Source organism: Aethalodelphis obliquidens, unplaced genomic scaffold (genome assembly GCF_003676395.1).
Source record: "Aethalodelphis obliquidens isolate GAN/ISIS:26980383/991018 unplaced genomic scaffold, ASM367639v1 scaffold5, whole genome shotgun sequence".
NCBI classification, from domain to species: domain Eukaryota; kingdom Metazoa; phylum Chordata; class Mammalia; order Artiodactyla; family Delphinidae; genus Aethalodelphis; species Aethalodelphis obliquidens.
In genome coordinates this window covers 53,903,451-53,918,296 of record NW_020837949.1, presented here as the reverse complement: position 1 = coordinate 53,918,296, position 14,846 = coordinate 53,903,451, and the positions used below count along the sequence as shown (strand labels likewise).

At 37.3% G+C, this 14,846-nt stretch overlaps 1 protein-coding gene across 3 annotated transcripts in view; it reads right to left on the bottom strand.

The window, feature by feature from the left end:
• Positions 1-14,846, bottom strand: part of CDK14 (cyclin dependent kinase 14) — a 704,276-nt gene that overhangs the window by 645,141 nt on the left and 44,289 nt on the right. For all 3 annotated transcript variants that reach the window (XM_027102392.1, XM_027102393.1, XM_027102395.1), the window contains 2 exons: positions 10,950-11,068; positions 9,141-9,206 (listed from right to left, as the gene is read on the bottom strand). The gene's annotated coding sequence lies outside the window, so the exon portion shown is untranslated. The remainder of the gene's footprint in view (positions 1-9,140; positions 9,207-10,949; positions 11,069-14,846) is intronic.

The window sequence follows — 14,846 nt, the reverse complement described above, 5'->3', positions numbered from 1 at the left end:
CACACACACACACACACACACACACACACACACACACACACACACACCCCTAACCCTTTTATTAGGAATCAGCTGAGTTGAAGGTGTGTGGTGACTTTTCCTTATTTACCCTATTGAATGCACGTAATTTTTCTTCATTCATTCACTCTAGAGTACCTGACATTCAGTCTCATTTTGCAAGCCTCATTGGAAAATTGTGCTACAAAATCATGAGGAGTCATTTGCCTTTTTTAAAAAGGTTGATGTGTATGATAAACTAGGCTCTGATGATCACAGAAACTTAGAGCTTTAACAATACCTTAGGAAGCATCTAATCCAGAAAAGACCAACTTTGACACAGTATTCTCCACTCCCACCACAGAGGGTCAATATTGCTAATAGATTCTAATGTTCTTTCCCACTGAGCCTGGGCATTACTCAGATTTCTTCTCTACATGATGCTCCAGGCAACCTCTGTCCTGTAAGATAAATCATTTATTGCACATGACCCTTCTCATAGGATAGAAAATGCACTGTAGAAAGCTACAATCTATTTTCAGCTACCATAGTACCTAATATGCACCAAAGTGCTCCTTAGTACCCTGAAACATCCTAATTGTTTAAAGGCATTGTTGCAGTTTACAAAATAGATTATGTGTATGAGCAACTTTGCCTGTGCCACATATTTGGTGTTCCTGACCACCCCTGTCCTATACCTTAGCTCTGCTCTATTCTGACTTGATTACTCTGGGCCGCTGCTCCATCTTCTTGGGTGACACCATAACTTCTTTCCACACTCTAGATTAAGGCTATCCTGAAGGATCCTTTCTTGTCCTGCTGTTCTCTTGACATACTCCACAACTGCTCTCACCCACACCCATGGCTTCATGTAGACTCTTTCTTCATTTAGCTCTTCAGCTCAAATTTCCCCAGCTCCACACCCACAGTCCTAACTCTTGGTTGGAGTTTCTACAAGCATGTCTTGCCATTACTACAAATTCAACATGAAAACTTTATCCTTCTCACCAAAATGTCCTTGCCCTTCCTCCTGTTTTCCTTCTTTATCTTAACAGCATCATTGTCTTCCAATTACCCAAGTTGGAAGCCTTGAAATCTCCTTCAGCTCCTCCTTTTGACACTCTACTTCTAAATCAAGAGGGTCTGTGAATTCTAATCTAAAATGTCATTCAAGGCTCCTCCCAATTTCACGCCACCATTCGCATTTGGGCTTTCACCTGTGCCCACTTGAATGACTGGCACTCTCCTAACTTGTCTTCCTGCCTGAATCTCCCCTCTCTAAATCATCCACACATCCCATTTCCCTGTCCCCACCCCAATAATACCATCGATATATTTCCTAACAAATAAATGATTGTTATTCCTCACCTTTGCTAAAAAGTGCCTCTTCGTTTCTTCAAAATAAAGTCAATGTCTCCTTTTACTTTTAAAACAAAGCTCAAATTCCTAAGTGGGGATTTCAAGATTACCCACAAGTAAGGACCAGGTACCTTTCTCATCACATAGCATCATGATTAAAAGCTCAGACCCTGGACCCAGATTGCTCAGCTTTAAGACACTAAGCAGGACTGCTGCACGCACTAGTGTAGGCTGAGGGGTCCTGAGTGAAGCATCTGGCTAAGGGTGAGGGGTGAGCGGGGGTAGAAGTGTAGCCCATGCACCACTCACCAAGCTGTGTCTCAGCACAGGGCTGCTACAGGCTCAGAAGAAAGGACATCATCTTCTATTTCACATATAGGCACTATAAAGGCTCTATTTCCTTAGCTATGAAGTACTAAGACTTTTCTCATGGGACTGTTGTGAGGACTCAATGAATTAAAGCCCTTAGAACAGTGCCAGGCACATGAGTGCCCAGTAAGTATCAGCCATTAATCCTGCACCTTCCCTGTTCCTTATACTTTAAAGAAATAGTAGAATTTATTTCCTATCTTACTCATGTATAACTGCGCTTATTCACCTTCATGACTTTCATTGCTCCTTCTGCTTCCTTTCTCCCAAACTCCCTCCCCCAACAGCTTTAATCTCTGTCTGTTGATAATTCTGACCACTCTACAAACTCAGCTGAGCTGACATGACTGCTTCCATGAAGTCTTACTTGACCCCTATGAATATGAGTTATATAGACTTTAACTCAACACTTAGGCACATATGGACCCCTGTTGTGGAACTTACTATACTATATTTTGTACTACCTAAACATACTTATCTCAAGGCCTTCTCTTCCTTGAAAGATTTTAAGTGCCTAAAGGTAACCTGTAAGGTTCCTCTATATGTTCCCATAGTGCCTACAGACCTACAGTGACATAACAGGCAATAATAGAACCGTTTACTGAGTACCTACTATATGCTAAGCACTATAAAAAATTACTTCTCACACAACTTTTATAGTATTGTTATTTCCCTTTCATATGGGGCGACAGTATATAAATAATTTGCTTAGCATTAAACAGTTCAAAAGTGGTAGGCAGAGATTAGAACCTAGGATCTTGCTGGTTCAGGGACTAGATTCCTACTTCATTGTAGTATCTTGCCTGGCTCCTTCCCTTGCCCAAGAGCTACCACATATTGACTGTATATTATATTCCCAGAGCTTTTCCTACATTTTTCCTCAACTTCCTTGCAAAGTGGTTATTATTACTCCTATATGCATGAGGAAATCAAGGCTCAGAGGTATTAAGCAATTTACCTGAGATCTTACAGTGAGTAAATTCCAGATGCATCTTATAAACCTGACCACAGAACTCCCCCATCTCCCAGAAAGCACTTGTCACATTTTAGGAGGAGTCCCTTGAGAAAAATGTTATTGCCTTCACTATTTTATTTATTTATTTATTTATTTTTTGCTGCCTTCACTAATTTTTAAGAATTACTCACAGGGTCTCATTTATATGGTTCTATCTCATTTAGACACCATTCTGACAGAAACCATCACTATATACACTTATAAAAAAAAGTTATTCCTGCATTATATTTTATCAATGTTTATCTTTGTATAACTATTAATCCTACCTATTATAAATAACTTGGCAAAAAATGTTTGTTCCCCAAAGAATTTGATGGAGGTTTACATAAAAATAATCTTGATATCAGAAAGACAAAAGTTACTGATATAAAATGATTGCTTAAATAAGTACTGGGTCAGGAATATGTTGAGAGATTCATATTTAATACTTGTCATTATTAATTTCACCAGATCATTAGGTTTTGTCTGGTATTTCTATTGCATTCAAGTTATTTGGAAGGTCAAGATAAAATATTAAACCTAATGAAACAAGTAGGCACTGATTTGAATACCAAAATGAATCTTGAACTAAATACCAAGCACAGAGAGAAGAGGGGAAAAAGGAAAGATGCAGGATCAGCGTTAACCATAGATTTTTTTTTAATTTATATTTTATTTTTGGCTGCGTTGGGTCTTCATTGCGCGGGCTTTCTCTAGTTGCAGCGAGCGGGGGCTACTCTTTGTTGTGGTGTGCGGGCTTCTCATTACGGTGACTTCTCTTGCTGTGGAGCAGGGCTCTAGGCTCACAGGCTTCAGTAGTTGTGGCATGCAGGCTCAGTAGTTGTGGCTTGTGGGCCCTAGAGCGCAGGCTCAGTAGGTGTGGTGCACGGGTTTAGTTGCTCCACAGCATGTGGGATCTTCCTGGACCAGGGCTCAAACCCATGTCCCCTGCACTGGCAGGTGATTCTTAACCACTGCGCCACTAGGGAAGGCCCTATCCATTAGATTTTTCAAAAATATAAGAATATAATTTTGAAAAGGGAAAAATGGGCGGGGGGTGGATTTTACTGGAAATTAGTCTGATTTATTTTTGGGAAAACAATAATACCAAATTAATATGCAGCAACTACCAAGGTAATTAAAATATACTTAAAATAAAGATATTATTTAAAGTTACATGACTTGAATATCATTATTCAATTTTGCCAGGGCTCACTATTTGATTGGAAAAATCCTATTGGTTTTGAGGGAAACAAAAAAAAAGGACAAGTGAAAGTAGAAAAAAATTAATAGAACCAAGATCTTCCCAAGCAAAGAAATAACTCCAAAAGAGTATCCCTCATTATGAAAGCACTAGTTTCTACAGCTCCCAGAGGATTCTGAGTAAAACTGGACATAATTGCAATGCATTATAAATGTGTAATTACCATTTAAATGGAGGGAGAAACTGGTGAGTGAAATGAGAAAAAGGCATTTTCTTACAGCCAACCAGAAGCTGGCATTTTGGGCAATGATCATCTAATCTACAGAGTCAGGTTAACAAAGCTATTGTCATTCTGCCACTCACCCTCAGCCTTTTAACTGTTTGTTCTCCTCTACCAGGAGGAAACAGAAGGTTAAGTCTGTCTCCACGATTTTCAGTCACAAATTTTCTCATTAGCCTCTGGCATGCTCAATAGATAACTCAACAGCGTGTGTTTACCAAAAAGCATAAGCAACATAAACGCGTCTCTTTAATTCTCCCTTTTTATTGTTTGGGCACCCAATTTGTAAGAGTAAATGAAATTTTGGAGTAAATTTCTATTGGTTGTACAGTCGTGACGATTAGGGTCATCTCATCTCACCTACAGTCCAATGAAGACTTTCCTTAATAACATCCCTGTTTGTGGATTTGGCCAGGCAGCAACTTGGATATGGAAAATACTGCCTTACTCCAAAAAGGCAATGAACATCCTTTTCAAAGAAGTTTAAAATTTGTCATGTAGATTGCAAAACTCTGGAAAAGTATCAAAGGTGTTTTTATTGGACAGCTGCATAATAAATGATAAAGGGTAAAAGATTTGTCAAGAATCCACACCAATTTCCACACAAATTAAGTGGAAAGACCCCTGTCACATGTATATTTCAGAAGTCTAATCTATTCCTTTTGGATTACTGCTACATTTCTCATGAGATTAGTTACTTTTTATGATGTGTTTCTCAAAACCCCTTTGGATTTATCAGGATGGCATATGTTGGCTGGATTAATTGTTGCTTCCACCTCAAAAAACTCAGTATTTAGAAATAAGAATATAAATGTGAAGGATGAAAAAATTAGTGAAAGGCTGTGCATACTGTGATCAACCATGTGACAAAAGTGATGAGATTATTAGTTACATAATGGTTACTTTATTCTAGCTTTCCCTTTGTATCTTCTTTTGGATATTTTATTTGGAATCTTTAAACACATTTGTTACAAGTCAGTGTAACAAGATAGGCAAACACCAGTTAGCCATTCAATGGTCTTTTTCATCATCTAAACCAGGGTTCCACAAACTATGGCTCACAAACCAAATCTGGCCCTCTCATGTTTTTGTAAATAAAATTTTATTGGAACACAGTCACATATATTCGATTATGTATTGTCTATGGCTGATTTTACACAACAGTTGAGTAGACCAGAAGACCCCAAAAGTCTAAAACATTTACTATCTGGCGCTTTATAAGAAAGTTTGCCAATTCCTGACCGAAGCTGTTCCATCTCCTAGTGTTCTAGGAGAAGTTTTATTCTCTGGCGACAACCTTCTACTTCACCATTTTCTGTCCCATTAGATCTGCTTTTTTCTACTTCTCCAAGACAACCATTTTTCAATTACCTTCTTTTCTTTATAAATCTACCATCTTCTGTTTGTATATTTTTCCCTTCTTGGTTACCATCACAATTAATTCTATTCCAAAATTTATTTAACCCAGAAATAAAGCCGGTCACATATGGCCCAATCTCTGCATAGGGTCAATCAAATAATAATAATAATAATAATTTCAACAACAATGGAAAGATATAATTGAAAGAAATATTAATGTTCACTTCGGTTGTAAAGAAAATGCTAAAGTGGAGCAGGAAGAGTGTGCTCTTAACGAGTAGTAGAACATTTCAAATCCTATCTTCCTAGCATCACTATTCTCAATATTCCCCCAAATGAATGACAGCTGCTGTGGTAGATGCCTGGACTTCCCTTTCCAGAAGAAGGCACTCATTCCTCCAGCTGCCAGGCTCTCTTTGATAATTGCCCTCAGTCAAAGGGAGCTGCTGCACTCAAAGTTAAGTCTCCTTTTGGAGAGCATCCCACATATAATGATAGTTGATATGAAGGTTTGGGCCCTTTTCCCTCAATTAGGGAGGCCATCTAGGTTCCAGAACTCTCCATTAAATTTACTGAGGTCTCTGTTGTGACTATATGACAATTCAATTATTCCCCCTGCCCAAGTCTGCTTCTCTCTCTCTCCCTTATGTGTGTTATTCCTAAGAACATTCTCCAATAAATTCTTGCAGGCAAAGCTCTGCCTTGGAGCCCACTTCCCAATTTAAGATAGTTCTCCCTTCAAATACTCTTTCCCTCATTCCATTCTCATCACTCAAACAAAGCCTTTCCTGAATCCCAGTCTTTCCAGCTCTTTATTCCTCTCTCCTCACAGCCCTGTTTCCTCACAATCCTGGGTGAAAACTCTCAATAGAGTTCACTACCTTTTCTTTAAATTTACTGATTAGATATGAACAAGAATAGAAAACTAGGTTCTATAATCTGTCCTAGTATATTTTTATGTCTTATTCTAAGATTTCAAAATATTGTTTTATAGAAGACAGTTTTGGGCTGGAATATCAGGTCTATTTTTTTTAAATGCTTCACTGTTTTATTTTTAACAGAATATGTAAGCAAAAAGCATTAAAAATTATAACTTTTACATTATGCAATTGAAAGTCTTTCTATGATTATTATATGGTCAACTGTATAGTAAAAGCTTTCCAGCAACATTTTCCCCCTGCAGTAGCATTTTATTCAAAATGAAATTCTCTGGTACAAAAGTTGGACAGCAAGGCAGCATATGAAGACATAAATTTTTTTTAAAAATACTAATATCATCAAGTTCTTCTTTGGTAAGTCTGCTCTGGAAGGAAGATATGAAGGAAGTAAGGGAAAAGAAAAGACAGAAAGAAGAAAAAGAGAAAGAGGAAGAGGAAGAAAGACAGGACGGGGAGGGGAGGACAACCAAGATGAAACAAATCAAGAGGAAATCACTGTAAATTCATGAATTACTTTCCATGGAGAACCTCTGAAGTTCTAGAATGATTATCTTTTCCAGAGAACAAATGTTTAACTTTCTGAAATTTCCAGCATTGGCACAAGTTAGAATAAACAACTCATCTTTATTATGCTTGAACTTAAAATTAAGAAAAAACGGAAACAAAAAGAATAATGTGAGGTGGGGAGAAGTTTAATACATTTTCCAGATATTAAAATAATTTATACATCCTCCATAAGTAATTATGGTGTTAGGGAATGATTAGCCAGACAAACCAATGGCAGTGAATAGAATAAAAATATACTCAAATGTGTATGGAAATTTAATTTATGAAAAAAATTCCATCTCATCACTTGCGTAAAGATGGGCTTTTAAAATAAATTGTGCTTGATAGCCATTTGGAAAAAGATAAAATTGGAACTGAATCTCACACCATATATCATGCTTAATTCCTAATGGATCATAGAGCTACATGTTAAAAATGAAACTATTTTAGATTATTTTCATAGGATAAATTCCTAGAAGTGACATTATTGGGATTTAAAGAGTAAAAAAACGTTCATGCTCTTGATTCATATTAGCAGACTAATTTTTAGAATTCTTGTACTAATTTATACCCCCAAATGTATGACAGTTCCATTCTTATTCAAGTCTAGACAAGAATGTGTGTGATGTGTGTGTCCTATTTTTAAAATATTTAATAAAATATGTGTGTGTGTGATATAGCTTAAGCTTTAGGAGCCCTCATTTGCCCTAGGCCTTTTAAGGTTCTGGGAATATGTGTTATCAGAGTCAAACATTTTTGTAAAATTAACAAAAAGAAGATTTAAAAACAATTTTCACGAGGGTCTCAAAATTTCATAAGCTTCAGGTCCCACAACACATAAATCAACTCCTGACAATTTTATTAGTTTGAACTGTATGAAATTGTATGTCACAAATGGACAAATCTAGAAATTCATCTGATTCAACTAATACACATAATTTTGGTGACTCATAAGGGGAAAAAAATCTCTAATAACAGAATTACCAGGTCAAAGAGTACCCAAAAAATGTTTTAATAGACACTGTCAGATTGCCTTTTTAAAAGTTTGTATAGATACCCAATCCCTCCAACTGCAAATAAATGCACACATTTCCCTCACAACAGTGGGTGTTAACCAGCGTGACTACATGTTCTCATTTGCGCAAACTCCTGGTTTACAACTTTTCTCCCAGAATAATTATTAATAGTACCCCCTTTTACTCTCAAAATGGTCCCAGTTTGGATGATAGATGGTCATCCTAGTGTCACTGATCTTTTAAACTCTAATTTCTCTCCTGGAGATCATTCTGGCCTCTAGGGGCCTGCAGGCTTCTGGGAGTTACCTGCATTCTCCTTCCTCTCGTTTCTTATTCACCTGCACTGACAACTTCAGGAGCCATACAATTATGGAGCATGCTTCTAGCTAGGGTCTTCCTTTCTGTGTAGGTGGATGTAGGAAGTGGCAATAAAAGTATGCCTGTGTGTTTACCCTGTTGAAAATCAAGCACCTGTGCGTGCACACAACATTCATATACACACGCGTGCACACATATACAAAGCCAAATTAGTCATTGTTTTCATACAAGTGACAGTCTCCAGCTGTTCACCATCAAACATGCCAGAGATACGGGCAAGAGGGTCCTAGCACTGGAGGAGGGGTTGGGCAGGTAACCTTCATATGCCTTCAAGGGCTGAGATTCTATACTCCAGCAGTAACGATTAACATTTATTAAGAACTTACTGTCAGGGAAATTCTAAAAATTTTGCCCATAAAATCTCATTTTGTCCCTCAGAGCTACCCACTGATTTATTCACTATTACTGGAGAATATTAACAAATGAGTAAACTAAGACACAGACAGGTTTAGTTGTCCAATGTGACATACTTAGTAAATGAAGCCCAGATTTCAACTAAGGCAGCCTGACTGAGGAGCTGTTACAGCTCCATTTTCTGCTGCCTTCTATTACATGTGTCAGGCATTGAATATCAGTTTACATTTTACAGATTTATTTCCACTTCCTTTCTTAATGATTCTGATTACATTTCTGAAAAGTTACATAATAGGAGGGAGGGAAGTCATGCAGAAAATTCATGCAATATAATTTGAAAGCTTACCATTGAAGAAACTTCCTTCTTCTCTCTCTGGATGATCTAGCTTTTCAGTTATCTATTCATTATATACTATGAGAAGAGAGAATCAATTTACCTTTTCAAAGTCTTTCTAAGAAAAGTCAGTGATGACTTACCTAATTTTTAAAAAGTGCTTAACATAAAATATCTAGAAATAATCATATGATTTCTATTCTGATACTGCAATATTACTGCTATTTTAATATTTAGGGCTCAAATGACTTAAGGTATTATCAACTTGGGTATGAGTTTAACAAAGAGGAAAAGGGCAAACATTTGGTGGTGACCACAAGACTAGCTGTCTCTGCTGACAGAAAACCTGTGGATGCTCAATGATTCCCTAATCCCTTCAAATCATCTTCTGAATTCATTTTCTAGAGGAGTTTGGACCAAGGACCAAGAGGGGCGATATTACTATCACTCCAGGAAAATAACTCTGGGTGAGAGGCATCGTGGTCAAATGTGCATAGTGTATGACGTTTTTCAGGTTCCATATTTTCTTCTTCCACAAGTCAGAAGTCTGTTTATACTGTGTCTCGAATAAACACTCCTAAGACTACCACATGCAGTTAGGGTATCAGTAACCTCCCAATTTGTAAGTCTAAAGGACACTCATACATTCAGACCCTCCTTTCCTGATCTCTATGACACCACGCTTCCACTTTCCATCTTCTTCTCAATGCCTTTTGAAGAATCTTGTTTCCTTTATTCAACCTTTTAATATAGGCTATCCCTTGGGCTTGAGATTTTTCTCCTGGGTGGAAAATAATCCTGCTTTCTGAATTTGATCACATTTTATTCCCTACAATGAATCTAGTGTAACTAACTGCTCTCAATCTGTGAATAGATAACGGTTTCTATCTGAAATGAATAAATATCCAACCCTGTGCTCTCTTCAAAGCACTTCTCCTGGTTCACTTTGCTGTGGAATTGAACATGTAGGGAGATAAGTTGAAATGCCGCATCGTCCTCTGCAGCCCTCTGGTGTGATTTCAATCCTAGGAAGCAGCAATCACCCTGTACTTCACCTCCTCTCCTCAAATAGCTTTTTGAAACAGTTCGTGATCCTGTTACCATCAAAACAATTTCTACGTAACAAGATCTAGAAGTTAGCAATGGAGTATGTACATGCTTGACAGTTCATCCTTGCCCCTACAAGGTTTACCCTGCTTCTCATTCAGATTTAGTATCATGTCCCAGAGGCCCAGAGCAGCACAATAATATGGATGTCCCCTGATGTTATTTTTAATGGAAATTATAAAGGACCTTGCAGTACCCTTTCATCAGTCAATACTTTATGGTTCAATTACCCAGGTGAACAAGGGGGCTATGGTTCTGACTTCAGTTGGGTTCCCAGGATCTAGGCCTGGGCAGAGGAGTGTGAGGACCTGCCCAGAGCTGTGCATGTTGAGCTGAAGGGAGCTAAGATCTGAGTTCTGGGTAAGCAGGAGCCTTGTAAGTACGGGAAGGTTTAAAGAATCAAGCTGAAAAGAGTGGAGATAGGGTCAGTCAACTAGGTAGGATGAATTGATTTGGGAAAAGTCTTCAAGGATTCCTTAAAGCAAAGTGAAACTTTTGTTGAGTTGCTTTTGTGGAGTGGGAGTTGGGGTAACTGGGAAAAGTATTAATATCCAATTTAGGTTGGAAATTTTAAACTCTTCTCTATCAATATTATGGTTTTTACCCATCCTACACTAGCTATTGAGGTTATAAGAATGTGTTTTAGAAATGAGAACAGTGTTTCCTACTCATACTTTAATTTTGATGCCTGGGATAAGTAAGAGGAAGACTTACAGCTGTGAGTTACTGAAAGAGTCTGGGGCACCTCATCAAACAAATTATAATACTTGCCAGGAGCAGTCCCACGAGGAATGTAAATCGTGTGTGGTCTTCCAGCAATATAGACTTGAGTTCTGTTCAAAAGGATGGTAAACTTAGAGTTAGTGAGGCTTATTTTCAGAATAAAGTTATAATTGGAATTATCTTATTAGATAGACTACATTTATGTAAACTTTTATTACCATTGCTTTATTACATTAAGTTCTCCTTTTATTTATCCACCAGGAGAATTAAAGTGTTTAAGAATACAGTAATACAATTAAAATAAATGAAATATCATTTGAAATATCAGTAAGTTAGCAATAGAATTAACAATTGCTTGTTTACTTCTCTGTGTCTTCTCTTAGTAGGATGTAAGCTCCACGAAGGCAAGGATTTATCTTTCTTGTTATAATTATGTCCCTAGTGACAACCACACTACTTAAGGCATAATAAATACTCAGTAAATATTTACTAAAATAGATGAGAGTCAAAGGAGGCAGTGAGTACACAAGCGGTTAAACATTTATGTTCTCTAACACTTGGAACTTTAAAAAGTGCTTTAACTTAAAATCATATCTGCTAAATAACAAGACTATTAGATCAGATGTAGTAATCAATCTTTTGATGCCCCATTAGTCATTCATTTTTTTTTTAATGAAAGATGGATGTTTCTGGAACCCAAGCAGCATCTTTGGATTATGAAATACAAGAAGCCCTTAATAAGACAAATTCCTCTAACAGAATGCAGTGCTCATGGAATTAACAAGGTCTAGGAGATCTCTAGAAGAAATCAAAAAGGAAGAGATAGCAGATGAATAGCAGAGCTAAACCAGAACTGAGGGCAGTTGTTGGCCCATATTTGCAGAGATGCTTCAGAGTTTTCCTTCTAAACTGCAGAAACTTCAGTGATGGATATTTGCTCAGGCCCCTATTCTCTTCTGGGAATAATTAGCCACTTTACTGATAAGCACTATGCAAAAAAGTGATAACACTTATAAGAGACCAGGATCCTGGGGTGGGTTGGGGGGAAATATATATATATATATATATATATATATAAAGCAACATGTTTGTCACAGACTCTTGCCACATACGTAATGTACCCTTACTGGTTCTTCCTTCTGGGTATATTTTTTTTCTAAGATGTAAAGAATAAGGAATTATCTTCCATCTTACTCTTTCTTTTATCTTTATATGTTAATAAGAAAAGGATATATGGTCTCATAGCCAGAAAAATACAAAGTCCTAGACAAAGAAGTGGTCTTAAGTAAGCAAACAGAACATTTGGCCAACACTTATCTTTTCATACAGGCACATTTTACTTACAGATGGGCCTATTAAAGTGCCTCTGCCTTATCTATGGATCTTTCTATCTTGTCTCTGGGTCCTTCTTGAAAAAGGTATACAATTTAAAGAAAGAAAATAATACTGTGTTGGCCTGAAGGAGAATGAAGAAAAACAAACTTCTCAACGTGTATGGACTATGAAAATATTTTCCATACCTCTGTGAACTCCTTTTGAAAAAGTTACTTGAGAATATACTCCAGCAAAAGGGAAAAAAAATGAATCCTAAAAAAAAGGAAGATATGGGATCCAAAAATTTCTTCTCAGTAGAGCAGTGAAAAGAAACTAATTTTTGTAAATTATAACAGGAAGTCACAGGACTTTTAAAAGAATATCTATAAGAAGACAATGAATATATTTTACCAAATACTAGATGAGTAATCACAGTCATAGGAATAAAGATACCAGTGTCCTGTGTCCTTCTTGACAAGAAATAATGGGGCTTCCCTGGTGGTGCAGTGGTTGAGAGTCTGCCTGCCGATGCAGGGGACACGGGCTCGTGCCCCGGTCCAGGAAGATCCCACATGCCGCGGAGCGGCTGGGCCCGTGAGCCATGGCCGCTGAGCCTGTGCGTCCGGAGCCTGTGCTCCGCAACGGGAAAGGCCACAACAGTGAGAGGCCTGCGTACCACAAAAAAAAACCCAAAAAACAAGCAAAATAATAATATCCCCTAACAGCAAAATAACAAAAAAATATGGATAGTGCAAGACAAATTTTTCAGCTTTCATGATGGGGAGTTGATAGATAACATGTGAAGTTAAGAAATCATGAAAAGGAGATAAAACCATATTGTTCAAACACATGGAGGTAGCCAAAAAAAGAAATACAAATAGAATCATATTAAAAGGATTCTTTTTGGAGAGGAGGTGTCAGAGGTGGAGTGGGGAGTGGGAAAAACAAACTTTTTTTTTTAATAAGGTAAGGAGTTTACTTTTTAAATATTTATTTATTTATTTTTGGCTGTGTCAGGTCTTAGTTGAGGCACGTGGGATATGCAGCACGCGGGATCTTTTGTTGCGGCATGCAGGCTTCTCTCTAGTTGTGGCACGCAGGGTCAGAAGTTGCGGCGTGCGGGCTCTCTAGTTGTGGCACACGGGCTCCAGAGCACGCAGGCGCAGGCTCTCTAGTTGTGGCATGCAGGCTTAGTTGTCCCGCGGCATGTGGGATCCTAGTTCCCCAACCAGGGATTGAACCCGTGTCCCCTGCATTGGAAGGTGGATTCTTAACCACTGGACCACCAGGAAAGTCCTGGAATAACCTTCTTATTTTATAATTTTCTGTACCTTTTGAAAATTTTTTCCTTATCATATGGATGCATATACTATTTTTATTACATAAAAAAGGTAAAACATTTCCTGATTACTAGCTTAGCATTCTCTTCAATGATACTATGCTAAAGTGCATTCTTACTAAGGATAAAAGGAACATACGTCTGCAGGTAATATTGATAGATGAAGCATTGACAAATGAACACTATAATCAATACTGCAATGAGTAGAAGCATCAGGAATCCAAACATGTCAACTGAAATGTATGAAAAGAAAAGAAATATATTTTAAGCTAACAGAAGGTTAATAATTTCTCATAGTTTCATCGTTCCTAATATCATGCAGTCTGATTCTTAAATACAAATGCACTGGTCATTATTAAAAATGATACAGTAACATACATCATATGCTCCAATAAAACTACTCTTAATGCAATAATCACTAACATTTGAAAATAATCTGGGTTGCTAAAAAGAGGAAACATTTAATGTTCTTTATCTCCAGATAGGTAAACTATTAGGCCACAGGCTTATTTTTTCCTTTATTTTATCTCTAGACTCATTCCAGGCAATATCTCAACAGAAAGAATAGATCTCTCAGGTTGCTGTTTCTATGAAGATAAAATAGTAGGTAGCAGGGGATGGTTTGTTGTTTGAGTTTCAGCAGTTCCTTATCAAAAAGGCAGCCAACGCTTGCTGGGAAAGCAGATTTCCAGCACACCTGTAAACTGTATCCCCTCTCAATACTATTTAACTTATGAGCCTGGTGTACCTGTAAAATGAAACTAGCAGGGCAGAAGATGAAGTAGGAAACTAGGGTTCCCCATTCATACTAAATACATGAAGTGTCACTTGCTATATATAGGTTCTTTGCTACAACTATGATTTAAATTTACCTGATGGTTTCTGAAGAAAACATGGATCTGTGAGCAAAATTTATATTTTTTCACTTCAATTTTTTAAAAAAACCAAAAATACAACATTACAGATATAAAGATTCTTTAATGATTGAGATGAGTTCAGTCCCAGGGAGTCATTGTTCTGAATGTCAATTCTCAGTATTGAACACATTAGCTGAGGAAATATAAGTTATTAATAATGCTATTGGGCTCAATATGTCCTCAGGACTAGCTTACAAGAAACTCCTGGAGTTTCTAAAACAACTTAAGAACACAAACCTCCCTTTACTGGGTTATGGTTATTGTACATCAGAGTACTTTAGAGATGAAATTTAAAGTATTTAACAATTGGTATGGTAA